Here is a 14,572-nt window from a genome sequence, read left to right on the forward strand (position 1 = left end):
GCATGGTAGTGTGTGACAATGGCCGAAATCTGGTGGCAGCTTTGGCCCTTGGCAACCTCACTCACATCCCATGTCTGGCACATGTGCTCAATTTGGTTGTGCAGAGTTTTCTGAGGGACTATCCGGATCTTGATGCCCTGCTGCACAAGGTCCGCCTAGAGTGTGCTCACTTGCGGCGTTCCAGCTTGGCCAGATCCCGCATTGCTGCTCTGCAGCGCCGATTCCGCCTTCCGGAACACCGCATCATATGTGACCTACCTACCCGGTGGAATTCCACGTTACATATGTTGGAGCGGTTGTGTGAGCAGCAGCAAGCAGTTATGGAGTACCAGCTGCATCAGGCGCAAAGAAGTCGCAGTCAGCGCCGATCAGACTTCACAACCACAGAGTGGGCCACTATGAAGGACGTCTGCCAGGTTTTGCGTCCTTTTGATTATTCCACGCGGATGGCAAGTGCAGATGATGCACTAGTCAGCATGACTGTCCCCCTTATCTGCCTGCTTCAGCAAACTTTGCAAGGGTTAAGGGATGATGTTGTGGAAGAGGTGGAGGATGAGGAGTCACCTTTTCCATCAGCTTCTGGAGAGTCAGCGCCACGTGGTTCCTCACAAAGGGGTACGCAGGGGCCAATTTGTGAGGAGGAGTCAATGGAGGAGGAAGAGCTCCGTCCAGAGGAGGGAGCGACACAATTGTCCAGTGGTCAGTGTGTACAGCGAGGGTGGGGTGATGACGAGCGGGCAGAGATCATGTCTCAAGCAGGGGACAGCGTTTCTGGGCCAGTTGGCACTCTGCAGCACATGGTGGATTTCATGCTGCAGTGCCTGAGAAACGACCGCCGCATCGACCACATTCTCAACATGCCTGATTATTGGGTGTTCACCCTCCTCGATCCTCGCTACCGGGACAATGTCCAAAACCTCATCCCTGCGTTGACCCAGGAGCGTAAATTGCGGGAGTACCACGACACACTGGTGAATTCCATCATCTTCTCCTGTCCAACTGAGAGGAGTGCTGCTAGTGCTTTACAAAGCAGCTCAGTGCGTCGAGGCAGTGGGGAAGGCTCTGCCCAAAGAGGGAGCAGAAGCAGTGCCTCTGCCCAAGGCAAGCCCAGTATGGCACAACTCTGTGTGCCCGCCCCAAATGTCTACACCATCACCGGCGGCTCCAGTCAGCAGGAGGCAACGGTTCCGTCAGATGGTGACAGACTACATGGCTTGCCCTCTTACTGTACTCCCAGACGGCTCTTCCCCGTTCAAGTTTTGGGTCTCTAAGCTGGATACATGGCCAGAGCTAAGCCAGTATGCATTGGAGGTGCTGGCTTGCCCTGCGGCTAGTGTCTTATCGGAACGTGTCTTTAGTGCCGCAGGTGGTGTACTAACAGACCGTCGCATGCGACTATCCTCCGATAACGTTGACCGGCTTACTTTCCTGAAAATGAACCAGGCCTGGATCTCGCAGGAATTTGCCACTCCTCTGCCTGATTAAGTAATTGGGTGTCATCCAGGTCTCCTGCTGTGTTCATCTTTCTACCACCTGAACTGCTATTCCTGGGCTCCAACACTGCCAGTTGCGGCTCAGAAGTGCAGGCTGCACAGTAAAAACATACGACCCAGTGTTATTGGGTTTCAGTAACGTCAGCTGATCCCCAGCTGTGTAGCTGGCAATGTGTCCTGCGACCGCCACGCTGGCACAACAACCTAAATGTAAGGGAACCTGTCCCCTCCCCCCCCCCCCCGTCGTTTGTTACTGAAAGAGCCATCTTGTGCAGCAGTAATGCTGCACAAGGAAAAGGTAGCTCTTTTTTTTTAGCTCCTTGCACACGCAGAACTTAACACTTATAAAATGTGTTCACTGATACCGTTATACTGTCCCGGAGCTGGGACTTTCCTTCGTAATGTGACGCAGCACAGCCGTCATTCCTACCCCCTTGGTGCCATGCGCTGCCTCCTCAGCGTTGTTTTAAGCTGTCACGGAGCCTGCGCTGTTCTGTTATCCCTTGGGCATGCCCTATTTGCGCTGCCTGTCTTCTGACATAATTTGGTGTCAGGCTGGCTGCGCCTGTGCGGCCGCGCTGCCCGAGATCCCGCCTCGCAGTGTCTTCTGATTGAGTCACACTGCGGGCCTGGGATCCATGGGCATGCGCAGTGCATATCTTCCCCTCGGGCTCTCGCTCATTTCCCTCCGCCTTCTTTAGACTGTGCGCCGTCAGCTGATCCCTAATAGCATGCCACGGCCGTGACACCGCACAGTCTGAAGAAGAGGGAAGGAGGGGAGTGAGAGTCGAGGATATGCACTGTGCGTGCCCATGGTTCCAAGGCCCGCAGAGGGATTACGTTACACGAGACTGCGAGGTGGGATCTGGAGCAGCGTGGACGCACAGGCACTGACAGCCTGACACCAAATTATGTCAGAAGACAGGCAGCGCTAATTGGGCATGGCCAAGGGCTAACAGAACAGCGCAGGCTCCGTGACAGCTTAAAACAACGCTGAGGAGGCAGCGCACGGCACCAAGGGGATAGGAATGACAGCTGTGCTGTGTCCCATTACGAAGGAAATTCGCACCTCCGGGACGGTTTAACGGTATAAGGGGACACATTTTTAGTGTTTACTTTGGTGTTTGCAAGGAGCATAATTAAAAGAGCAACCTTTTCCTTTTGCATCCTTAGTGCTGCACAAGATGGCTCTTTCAGCTACAAACGTCTTGGGGGGGGGGTTAAAGGTTCCCTTTCAACTTGCTCCAATCAGGCTTCGGCCTACACTCTGTTCCTCTGCTCCTCCTGCTGTCCCTGGGCTCTAACACCGCCAGTTGGTGCCTGGAAGTGCTGTGTGCACAGTCAACAGTCGCTCCTCTGTTATTGGGGTTCAGTAACGTCAGCTGATCCCCAGCTGTGTGTGCGGCAATACCTCCAATCTGCTCCTCCTGCTGTCCCTGGGCTCTAACACCGCCAGTTGGTGCCTGGAAGTGCTGTGTGCACAGTCAACAGTCGCTCCTCTGTTATTGGGGTTCAGTAACGTCAGCTGATCCCCAGCTGTGTGTGCGGCAATACCTCCAATCTGCTCCTCCTGCTGTCCCTGGGCTCTAACACCGCCAGTTGGTGCCTGGAAGTGCTGTGTGCACAGTCAACAGTCGCTCCTCTGTTATTGGGGTTCAGTAACGTCAGCTGATCCCCAGCTGTGTATCCGGCAACGTGTCATGCGACCGCCACGCTGGCACAACTAAAATGTAAGGGGACCTGTCCCCCCCCCTAGGCGTTTGTTACTGAAAGAGCCACCATGTGCAGCACTAATACTGCACAAGGGAAAGGTCGCTCTTGAAATTATGCTCCTTGCAAACGCTGAACTACACACTCATGTAATGTGTCCCCTCACACCGTCCAACCGTCCCGGAGGTGGGACTTTCCTTTGTAATGTGACGCAGCACAGTTGTCATTGCTACCCCCTTGGCACCGTGCGCTGCCTCCTTAGCGTTGTTTGATTCCGTCATGGACCCTGCGCTGTTATGTTATCCCTTGGCCATGCACAGTTTGCTCTGCCCGTCCTCTGACATCATTTGTTGTCGTCCTGGCTGCGCCTGTGCGTCCACGCTGCCCGAAATCACACCTCGCAGTGTCGTCTAATGTGATTCCAGAGTGGGCCTGGTATCCATGGCCATGCGCAGTGCATATACTAGCCTCTCACTCCCCTTCTTCACGCTTCTTCAGACTAGGCGGCGTCAGCTGATCCCTAATAGCATGCCACGGCCGTGACGCCACACAGTCTGAAGAAGCAGGAAGGAGGTGAGTGAAAGGCGATGATATGCACTGCGCATGCCCATGGATCCCTGGCCCGCAGTGGGACTACATTAGATGACACTGCAAGGTTGGATCTCGGGCAGCTTGGACGCACAGGCACTGCCAGCCTGACACCTACATGATGTCAGAAGACGGGCACCGCTAACTGTGCATGGCCAAGGGATAACATTACAGCGCGGGCTCCGTGACAGAACCAAACAACGTTGAGGAGGTGGCGCCCGGCACCAAGGGGGTTGGAATGACGGCTGTGCTGTGTCACATTACAAAGGAAAGTCCCACTTCCGGGATGGTTTGACGGTGTGAGGGGACACATTATATGAGTGTGTACTTCAGCGTTTGCAAGGAGCATAATTTTCGGAGCCACCATTTTCCATGTGCAGTATTACTGCTGTACAAGATGGCTCTTTCAGCAACAAATGCCTGGGGGGGGGGGGTTAAAGGTTCCCTTTCAACTTGCTCCACTGCAGGCTTCGGCCTACACTCTGCTCCTCTTTGATTCCCTGGGTTTCAACACTGTCAGTTGCCACCTGGAAGTGTTGTCTACACAGAAGAAACACTAGGTGATGTGTCAGTGGGGTTCAGCACCGCCAGCTGTTCCCCTGCTGTGTAGTCGGCAACGTGTCCAGCACAAGCTACGCTGGCACAACAGAACAAAAGCTGCCACCAGTGCAGGCTTCGGCCTACACTCTGCTCCTCTCCTCCTCCTGCTGACCCTGGGCTCAAACACCGCTAGTTTTTGCCCGGAAGTGCTAGCTGCACAGAGAAAAACACCAGCCAATGTGTTAGTGGGGTTCAGCAACGCCAGCTGTTCCCCTGCTGTGTAGCCGGCAACGTGACCTGCAAACGCCACGCAGGCACATGAACTGAAATTAAAGGGAACCTGGCCCCACCCCCCCAGGTGTTTCTATGTATAACAGCCACCTAGTACAGCAGTACTGCTGCATTTGTACAAGGTGGCTGACTTTTTCTCCTTGCCCACGTGGAACTCAACACGTACAAAATGTGTCTCATTGAGACCATTCCACTGTCCCTGAGGTGTGACTTTCCTTTCTAATGATACGCAGCACCCCCCTTGGTAGCGTTTCCCGTCTTTTGACATCATGGTTAGCTGGCTGCGCCTGTGCATCCGCCCTGCTAGAAACAACGCCCCTCGTTGTCATATTTATTTTGTCAGCGAGGGTGTGGTTTATGGGCACGAGCAGTGCATATGTTCGCCTGTCTTAACTCATCTCCTTCCGCCTTCTTCAGACTGTGCGGCCTCCTGGCCGTGGTAGGCGATAAGGGATCAGCTGAGGCCGCCCAGTCTGAAGCAGGTGTAAGGACATGTGTGAGCGGCAAACCTATTTACTGCACAAGGCCACGAATCCCAGCCACGCAGTGTGTTATTTGGAAAACACACTGCGGGCCTGGGATTCATATTCATTGCTAACCGCAACGGCCAACATGAAATGAGGTGAGAAGACAGGCAGCGCTCACAGCGCATGGCCAAGGGATCACAATACCGCAGACTCCTGTACAGCTAATAACAACGCTCATGAATCTGCGCCCAGTACCTAGGTGCAAATTTTGACACCTGTGCTGCGTCTCCTTAAAAAGACAAGTCACACCTCCACAACTGTTTGACAGTATAATGGGCTAAATAGTGCACGTGTTTTATTCAGCGTGTGCAAAGAGCAAACTAAATAGAGCAACCTTTTACTTGTGCAGCATTAATGCTGCACAAGGTGTGGCTCTTGTACCTTGCAACACCTGAGGGGGGGTTAAAGGTAACCTTTGAAATTGGTTCAACTAGGCTTGGGCCTACACTCTGCTCCTCTCCTCCTCCTGCTGACCCTGGGCTCTAACACCGCCAGTTTTTGCCCGGACATGCGATCTGCACAGAGAAAAACACCAGTCAATGTGTCAGTCGGGTTCAGCAACGCCAGCTGTTCCCCTGCTGTGTAGCTTGCATCGTGTCCAGCACAAGCCATGCTGGCACAACCGACCAAAAGCTGCCACCAGTGCAGGCTTCGGCCTACACTTTGCTCCTCTCCTCCTCCTGCTGACCCTGGGCTCTAACACCGCCAGTTTTTGCCCGGACATGCGATCTGCACAGAGAAAAACACCAGTCAATGTGTCAGTGGGGTTCAGCAACGCCAGCTGTTCCCCTGCTGTGTAGCCGCCATCGTGTCCAGCACAAGCCACGCTGGCACAACCGACCAAAAGCTGCCACCAGTGCAGGCTTCGGCCTACACTTTGCTCCTCTCGTCCTCCTGCTGACCCTGGGCTCTAACACCGCCAGTTTTTGCCCGGACATGCGAGCTGCACAGAGAAAAACACCAGTCAATGTGTCAGTGGGGTTCAGCAACGCCAGCTGTTCCCCTGCTGTGTAGCTTGCAACGTGACCTGCAAACGCCACGCAGGCACATGAACTGAAATTGAAGGGAGCCTGCCCCCCACCCCCAGGTGTTTCTATGTATAATAGCCACCTTGTACATCAGTACTGCTGCATTTGTACAAGGTGGCTGACTTTTTCTCCTTGCCCACGTTTAATTAAACACGTACTAAATGTGTCTCATTGAGACCATTCCACTGTCCCTGAGGTGTGACTTTCCTTTCTAATGATACGCAGCACCACCCTTGTTAGCGCTGCCCGTCTTTTGACATCATTAGTTAGCTGGCTGCGCCTGTGCGTCTGCCCTGCTCGAAACAACGCCCCTCGGTGTCTTATTTTTTTGGACAGCGAGGGTGTGATTGATGGGCATGTGCAGTGTATATGTTTGCCTGTGTTCACTCATCTCCTTCCGCCTTCTTCAGACTGGGTGTCCTCATGGCCACGGCAGGCGATAAGGTATCAGATGAGGCCGCCCAGTCTGAAGCAGGTGTAAGGACATGTGTGAGCGTCAAACATATTTACTGCACAAGGCCACGAATCCCAGCCACGCAGTGTGATTTTTTGAAAACACACTGTGGGTCTGGGATTCATGTCCATCGCTAACCGCAACGGCCGACATGAAATGAGGTCAGAAGACAGGAAGCGCTCACAGCGCATGGCCAAGGGATCACAATAGCGCAGACTCCTGTACAGCAAATAACAACGCTCAGGAATCTGTGCCCAGCACCTAGGTGTAAATTTTGACACCTGTGCTGCATCTCCTTAAAAAGACAAGTCACGCCTCCACTACTGTTTGACAGTATAATGGGCTAAATAGTGTACGTGTTTTATTCAGCGTGTGCAAGGAGCAAATTAAATAGAGCAACCTTTTACTTGTGCAGCATTAATGCTGCACAAGGTGTGGCTCTTGTACCTTGCAACACCTGAGGGGGGGTTAAAGGTAACCTTTGAAATTGGTTCAACTAGGCTTCGGCCTACACTTTGCTCTTCTCCTCCTCCTGCTGACCCTGGGCTCAAACACCGCCAGTTTTTGCCCGGACATGCGAGCTGCACAGAGAAAAACACCAGTCAATGTGTCAGTGGGGTTCAGCAACGCCAGCTGTTCCCCTGCTGTGTAGCTTGCATCGTGTCCAGCACAAGCCACGCTGGCACAACTGACCAAAAGCTGCCACCAGTGCAGGCTTCGGCCTACACTTTGCTCCTCTCCTCCTCCTGCTGACCCTGGGCTCTAACACCGCCAGTTTTTGCCCGGACATGCGATCTGCACAGAGAAAAACACCAGTCAATGTGTCAGTGGGGTTCAGCAACGCCAGCTGTTCTCCTGCTGTGTAGCCGCCATCGTGTCCAGCACAAGCCACGCTGGCACAACCGACCAAAAGCTGCCACCAGTGCAGGCTTCGGCCTACACTTTGCTCCTCTCCTCCTCCTGCTGACCCTGGGCTCTAACACCGCCAGTTTTTGCCCGGACATGCGAGCTGCACAGAGAAAAACCCCAGTCAATGTGTCAGTGGGGTTCAGCAACGCCAGCTGTTCCCCTGCTGTGTAGCTTGCAACATGACCTGCAAACGCCACGCAGGCACATGAACTGAAATTGAAGGGAGCCTGCCCCCCACCCCCAGGTGTGTCTATGTATAATAGCCACCTTGTACATCAGTACTGCTGCATTTGTACAAGGTGGCTGACTTTTTCTCCTTGCCCACGTTTAATTAAACACGTACTAAATGTGTCTCATTGAGACCATTCCACTGTCCCTGAGGTGTGACTTTCCTTTCTAATGATACGCAGCACCCCCCTTGGTAGCGTTTCCCGTCTTTTGACATCATGGTTAGCTGGCTGCGCCTGTGCATCCGCCCTGCTAGAAACAACGCCCCTCGTTGTCATATTTATTTTGTCAGCGAGGGTGTGGTTTATGGGCACGAGCAGTGCATATGTTCACCTGTCGTCACTCATCTCCTTCCGCCTTCTTCAGACTGTGCGGCCTTATGGCCGCGGCATGCGAAAAGGGATCAGATGAGGCCGCCCAGTCTGAAGCAGGTGTAAGGACGTGTGTGAGCGGTGAAAATATTTACTGCTCAAGGCCACGAATCCCAGCACCGCAGTGTGACTTTATGAAAAGGCACTGTGGGTCTGGGATTTATGGCCATCGTTAACCGCAGCGGCCAACATAAAATGAGGTCATAAGACGGGCAGCGCTAACAGGGCATTGCCAAGGGATAACACAAGAGCGCAGACTCCTGTACAGCAAAAAACAACGCTCAGGAAGCTGCGCCAAGCACCAAGGCGTTATTTGGGACACCTGTGCTGCGTCTCCTTAAAAATACAAGTCACGCCTCAACTACAGTTTGACTGTAGAATGGGCTAAATTGTGTACGTGTTGCATTCAGCGTGTGCAAGTAGACAAATTAATAGAGCAACCTTTTACTTGTGCAGCATTAATGCTGCACGAGGTGTGGCTCTTGTACCTTGCAACACCTGAGGGGGTTAAAGGTTACCTTTGAAATTGGTTCAACTAGGCTTCGGCCTACACTCTGCTCCTCTCCTCCTCCTGCTGACCCTGGGCTCTAACAACGCTAGTTTTTGCCCGGAAGTGCTAGCTGCACAGAGAAAAACACCAGCCAATGTGTTAGTGGGGTTCAGCACCGCCTGCTGTTCCCCCACTGTGTAGCCGGCAAAGTGTCCTGCAAACGCAATGCAGACACAAAGCTGACTCCAGTGCAGGCTTCGGCCTACACTCTGCTCCCCCTGCTTACCCTTTGCTCCAACATCGCTAGTTGGGGCTGTAGGAAGCCAATCTTTGATAGGCAACGCATCTGGGTTCCAGCTCCGCCAGCTGGTTCTCGGCAGTGTTTTTGTCACGGGTACTCCCTCGTGCCAAGCCTGGTTTCAGCACCGTCAGCTGTTTCCGGGTTGTGTCAAGCTCACTGAGACGCCTATGCTTGCCCCGTCGTGGTGCGGTCGGGTTAGCCAACTCCAGGGTGCCTCCAGTTTAGGAGCTTCCTATGTGGGCTGCGTGAACTGGTAGTCAAGGCTGGTTCTGTAGTGCCAGTAGGCCCAGCTCCCCCTGTAGGACTGTTGGGGTTCGGTAACTGCGGCTGCCTCGCGGCCTAGCTGTTCTCTCCTCTCCTGTGGACCTTCGGGTCCACCACCTGGTTCCAGCACCGTCAGCTGGTTCCGGGCCGAGCCTTTGGCTTAGGTGCCTCCTCCTGGGTATCCGAGTTCCGCCAACGCCAGGAGGTCCTTGGTAGTGCTTTTAAGCGCGGGCACCTACAGCTTAGTAACCGGGTTCCAGCACCGTCAGCTGGTCCTCGGTGCCATTGGCTCTTGCACACTGGGGCAACGCATCCGGGTTCCAGCACCGCCAGCTGCTTCTCGGCAGTGTTCTTGTCACTGGTACTCCCTCGTGCCAAGCCTGGTTTCAGCACCGTCAGCTGTTTCCGGGTTGTGTCAAGTTCACTGAGACGCCTATGCTTGCCCCGTCGTGGTGCGGTCGGGTTAGTCAACTCCAGGGTGCCTCCAGTTTAGGAGCTTCCTATGTGGGCTGCGTGAACTGGTAGTCAAGGCTGGTTCTGTAGTGCCAGTAGGCCCAGCTCCCCCTGTAGGACTGTTGGGGTTCGGTAACTGCGGCTGCCTCGCGGCCTAGCTGTTCTCTCCTCTCCTGTGGGCCTTCGGGTCCACCTCCTGGTTCCAGCACCGTCAGCTGGTTCCAGGCCGAGCCTTTGGCTTAGGTGCCTCCTCCTGGGTATCCGAGTTCCGCCAACGTCAGGCGGTCCTTGGTAGTGCTTTTAAGCGCGGGCACCTACAGCTTAGTAACCGGGTTCCAGCACCGTCAGCTGGTCCTCGGTGCCATTGGCTCTTGCACACTGGGGCAACGCATGCGGGTTCCAGCACCGCCAGCTGCTTCTCGGCAGTGTTCTTGTCACTGGTACTCCCTCGTGCCAAGCCTGGTTTCAGCACCGTCAGCTGTTTCCGGGTTGTGTCAAGTTCACTGAGACGCCTATGCTTGCCCCGTCGTGGTGCGGTCGGGTTAGCCAACTCCAGGGTGCCTCCAGTTTAGGAGCTTCCTATGTGGGCTGCGTGAACTGGTAGTCAAGGCTGGTTCTGTAGTGCCAGTAGGCCCAGCTGCCCCTGTAGGACTGTTGGGGTTCGGTAACTGCGGCTGCCTCGCGGCCTAGCTGTTCTCTCCTCTCCTGTGGGCCTTCGGGTCCACCTCCTGGTTCCAGCACCGTCAGCTGGTTCCAGGCCGAGCCTTTGGCTTAGGTGCCTCCTCCTGGGTATCCGAGTTCCGCCAACGTCAGGCGGTCCTTGGTAGTGCTTTTAAGCGCGGGCACCTACAGCTTAGTAACCGGGTTCCAGCACCGTCAGCTGGTCCTCGGTTGTGCCATTGTCTCTTGCACACTGGGGCAACGCATCTGGGTTCCAGCAACGCCAGCTGGTTCTCGGCAGTGTTTTTGACACAGGTACTCCCTCGTGCCAAGCCTGGTTTCAGCACCGTCAGCTGTTTCCGGGTTGTGTCAAGCTCACTGAGACGCCTATGCTTGCCCCGTCGTGGTGCGGTCGGGTTAGCCAACTCCAGGGTGCCTCCAGTTTAGGAGCTTCCTATGTGGGCTGCGTGAACTGGTAGTCAAGGCTGGTTCTGTAGTGCCAGTAGGCCCAGCTCCCCCTGTAGGACTGTTGGGGTTTGGTAACTGCGGCTGCCTCGCGGCCTAGCTGTTCTCTCCTCTCCTGTGGACATTCGGGTCCACCACCTGGTTCCAACACCGTCAGCTGGTTCCGGGCCGAGCCTTTGGCTTAGGTGCCTCCTCCTGGGTATCCGAGTTCCGCCAACGCCAGGCGGTCCTTGGTAGTGCTTTTAAAGGCGGGCACCTACAGCTTAGTAACCGGGTTCCAGCACCGTCAGCTGGTCCTCGGTGCCATTGGCTCTTGCACACTGGGGCAACACATCCGGGTTCCAGCACCGCCAGCTGGTTCTCGGCAGTGTTCTTGTCACTGGTACTCCCTCGTGCCAAGCCTGGTTTCAGCACCGTCAGCTGTTTCCGGGTTGTGTCAAGTTCACTGAGACGCCTATGCTTGCCCCGTCGTGGTGCGGTCGGGTTAGCCAACTCCAGGGTGCCTCCAGTTTAGTAGCTTCCTATGTGGGCTGCGGAACTGGTAGTCAAGGCTGGTTCTGTAGTGCCAGTAGGCCCAGCTCCCCCTGTAGGACTGTTGGGGTTCGGTAACTGCGGCTGCCTCGCGGCCTAGCTGTTCTCTCCTCTCCTGTGGACCTTCGGGTCCACCACCTGGTTCCAGCACCGTCAGCTGGTTCCGGGCCGAGCCTTTGGCTTAGGTACCTCCTCCTGGGTATCCCTGTTCCGCCAACGCCAGGCGGTCCTTGGTAGTGCTTTTAAGCGCGGGCACCTACAGCTTAGTAACCGGGTTCCAGCACCGTCAGCTGGTCCTCGGTCGTGCCATTGGCTCTTGCACACTGGGGCAACGCATCTGGGTTCCAGCAACGCCAGCTGGTTCTCGGCAGTGTTTTTGACACAGGTACTCCCTCGTGCCAAGCCTGGTTTCAGCACCGTCAGCTGTTTCCGGGTTGTGTCAAGCTCACTGAGACGCCTATGCTTGCCCCGTCGTGGTGCGGTCGGGTTAGCCAACTCCAGGGTGCCTCCAGTTTAGGAGCTTCCTATGTGGGCTGCGTGAACTGATAGTCAAGGCTGGTTCTGTAGTGCCAGTAGGCCCAGCTCCCCCTGTAGGACTGTTGGGGTTCGGTAACTGCGGCTGCCTCGCGGCCTAGCTGTTCTCTCCTCTCCTGTGGGCCTTCGGGTCCACCACCTTGTTCCAGCACCGTAAGCTGGTTCCGGGCCGAGCCTTTGGCTTAGGTGCCTCCTCCTGGGTATCCGAGTTCCACCAACGCCAGGCGGTCCTTGGTAGTGCTTTTAAGCGCGGGCACCTACAGCTTAGTAACCGGGTTCTAGCACCGTCAGCTGGTCCTCGGTCGTGCCATTGGCTCTTGCACACTGGGGCAACGCATCTGGGTTCCAGCAACGCCAGCTGGTTCTCGGCAGTGTTTTTGACACAGGTACTCCCTCGTGCCAAGCCTGGTTTCAGCACCGTCAGCTGTTTCCGGGTTGTGTCAAGCTCACTGAGACGCCTATGCTTGCCCCGTCGTGGTGCGGTCGGGTTAGCCAACTCCAGGGTGCCTCCAGTTTAGGAGCTTCCTATGTGGGCTGCGTGAACTGGTAGTCAAGGCTGGTTCTGTAGTGCCAGTAGGCCCAGCTCCCCCTGTAGGACTGTTGGGGTTCGGTAACTGCGGCTGCCTCGCGGCCTAGCTGTTCTCTTCTCTCCTGTGGGCCTTCAGGTCCACCACCTGGTTCCAGCACCGTCAGCTGGTTCTCGGCAGTGTCTTTTGCTCTTGTACCTTCTGCTCCCCATCCTGGTTCCAGTACCGTCAGCTGGTTCCGGGCAGAGCCTTTGGCTTAGGTGCCTCCTTCTGGGTATCCAAGTTCCACCGTCAGGTGGTCCTTGGTAGTGCTTTCAGGCACAGGTACCTCCTGCTTAGTAACCGGGTTCCAGTAACGTCAGCTGGTCCTCGGTAGTTCCATTGGCTCTTGGACCTTCGGCTACCCATCCGGGTTCCAGTACCGTCAGCTGGTTCTCGGCAGTGTCTTTTGCTCTTGTACCTTCTGCTCCCCATCCTGGTTCCAGTACCGTCAGCTGGTTCCGGGCAGAGCCTTTGGCTTAGGTGCCTCCTTCTGGGTATCCGAGTTCCGCCAACGTCAGGCGGTCCTTGGTAGTGCTTTTTAGCACGGGTACCTCCTGCTTAGTAACCGGGTTCCAGTAACGTCAGCTGGTCCTCGTTAGTTCCATAGGCTCTTGAACCTTCGGGTAGCCATCCGAGTTCCAGTTCCATCAGCTAGTTCTTGGCATTTTCTCAGCCTTCTTGTACCTTCTGCTACATTTCCAAGTTGAAGACCCTAAAGTCGACGACCCGGAAGACCACCCCGATGACGACGACGACGACCCGGAAGACCACCCCGATGACGACGACGATGACGGCGGAGACGACGACGGCGGAGACGACGACGGCTGAGACGACGACGGCGGAGATGACGACACTGGAGACGACGACCCTGGAGACGACGACATGGAAGACCGAGAAGCAGAAGAACAAGAGGCTGCAGAACAAAGAGCAGAAGAACATTAAGCATAAGACTTAATATCAGAGCAAAAGATATTATCTAAATTATATGCAGAAGAAGACTAAGCAGTGTATGGGGGTGAGTCCGTTCCTCCTCGTGGTGCCCCTGGATAAAGCCTGATGCTGCAGGCCAAACTGAACGCGGACAAATGTAACTTTTGTGACTGGCAGAACGGAAGGTGTAATCTTCAAACTTTTATAGATAACAACTACGGGAATGCCTGTCACAAATGAAAATATGATGAAGAAGTAGAATAGGAAGAATAATAACAGTGGAATAAAAAGAATATGTAGAATAGGAAGAATAATAATAGTTGAATAAAATGAATATGAAGAATGTAATAAAAAAAAAAAAAAAAGGTAAAGGATGAAGAAGAAGATGAATAAGGTGAAGAAGAAGTTGATGTCAAAGATGCTGATGATGATGAAGATGAAAGTGTGGGAAAAGAAAAAAAAAAAGAAAAAAAAGAAGGGGAAGGGCGTGGAATAGTGAAACATCAATATCTGACAAAATAAAAAAAAAATTTACATAGTCAATATCTTTGTCACTCCGAACGTCTTAAAAAAAAACAAAAAACATGCTATTCTATTTGATTGGGATAAACCTCTATGACTTTAATGTCTCCGCCACCTCCCCAAATACATCCGGCATTATTCTTAGTTGTTTTCCTTCATGTAGAATGAACCTACAAGGCAAGAAAGGGTTTATTTTAATTCCGATATTTTGGTCCCATTGACTTGCATTGGGATCGGGTATCGGTATCGGCGATATCCGATATTTTTTGAATATCGGCCGATCCTATCCGATACCGATACTTTCCGATATCGGAAGGTATCGCTCAACACTAGTGTTAAAGGGACTCTGTCACCTGAATTTGGAGGGAACAATCTTCAGCCATGGAGGCGGGGTTTTGGGGTTTTTGATTCACCCTTTCCTTACCCGCTGGCTGCATGCTGGCTGGAATATTGGATTGAAGTTCATTCTCTGTCCTCCATAGGACACGCCTGGGCAAGGCAAGATTGCACCTTGTGCAGGCATGTACTACGGAGGACAGAGAATGAACTTCAATCCAATATTGCAGCCAGCATGCAGCCAGTGGGTAAGGAAAGGGTGAATCAAACACCCAAAAACCCCGCCTCCATGGCTGAAGATTGTTCCCTCCAAATTCAGGTGACAGTGTCCCTTTAATAATGAAGAATAAACGCAGTGTTGTCACAATGTGTCTGTGT

The sequence above is a fragment of the Ranitomeya imitator genome, chromosome 3, assembly GCF_032444005.1.
Source record: "Ranitomeya imitator isolate aRanImi1 chromosome 3, aRanImi1.pri, whole genome shotgun sequence".
Taxonomy (NCBI): domain Eukaryota; kingdom Metazoa; phylum Chordata; class Amphibia; order Anura; family Dendrobatidae; genus Ranitomeya; species Ranitomeya imitator.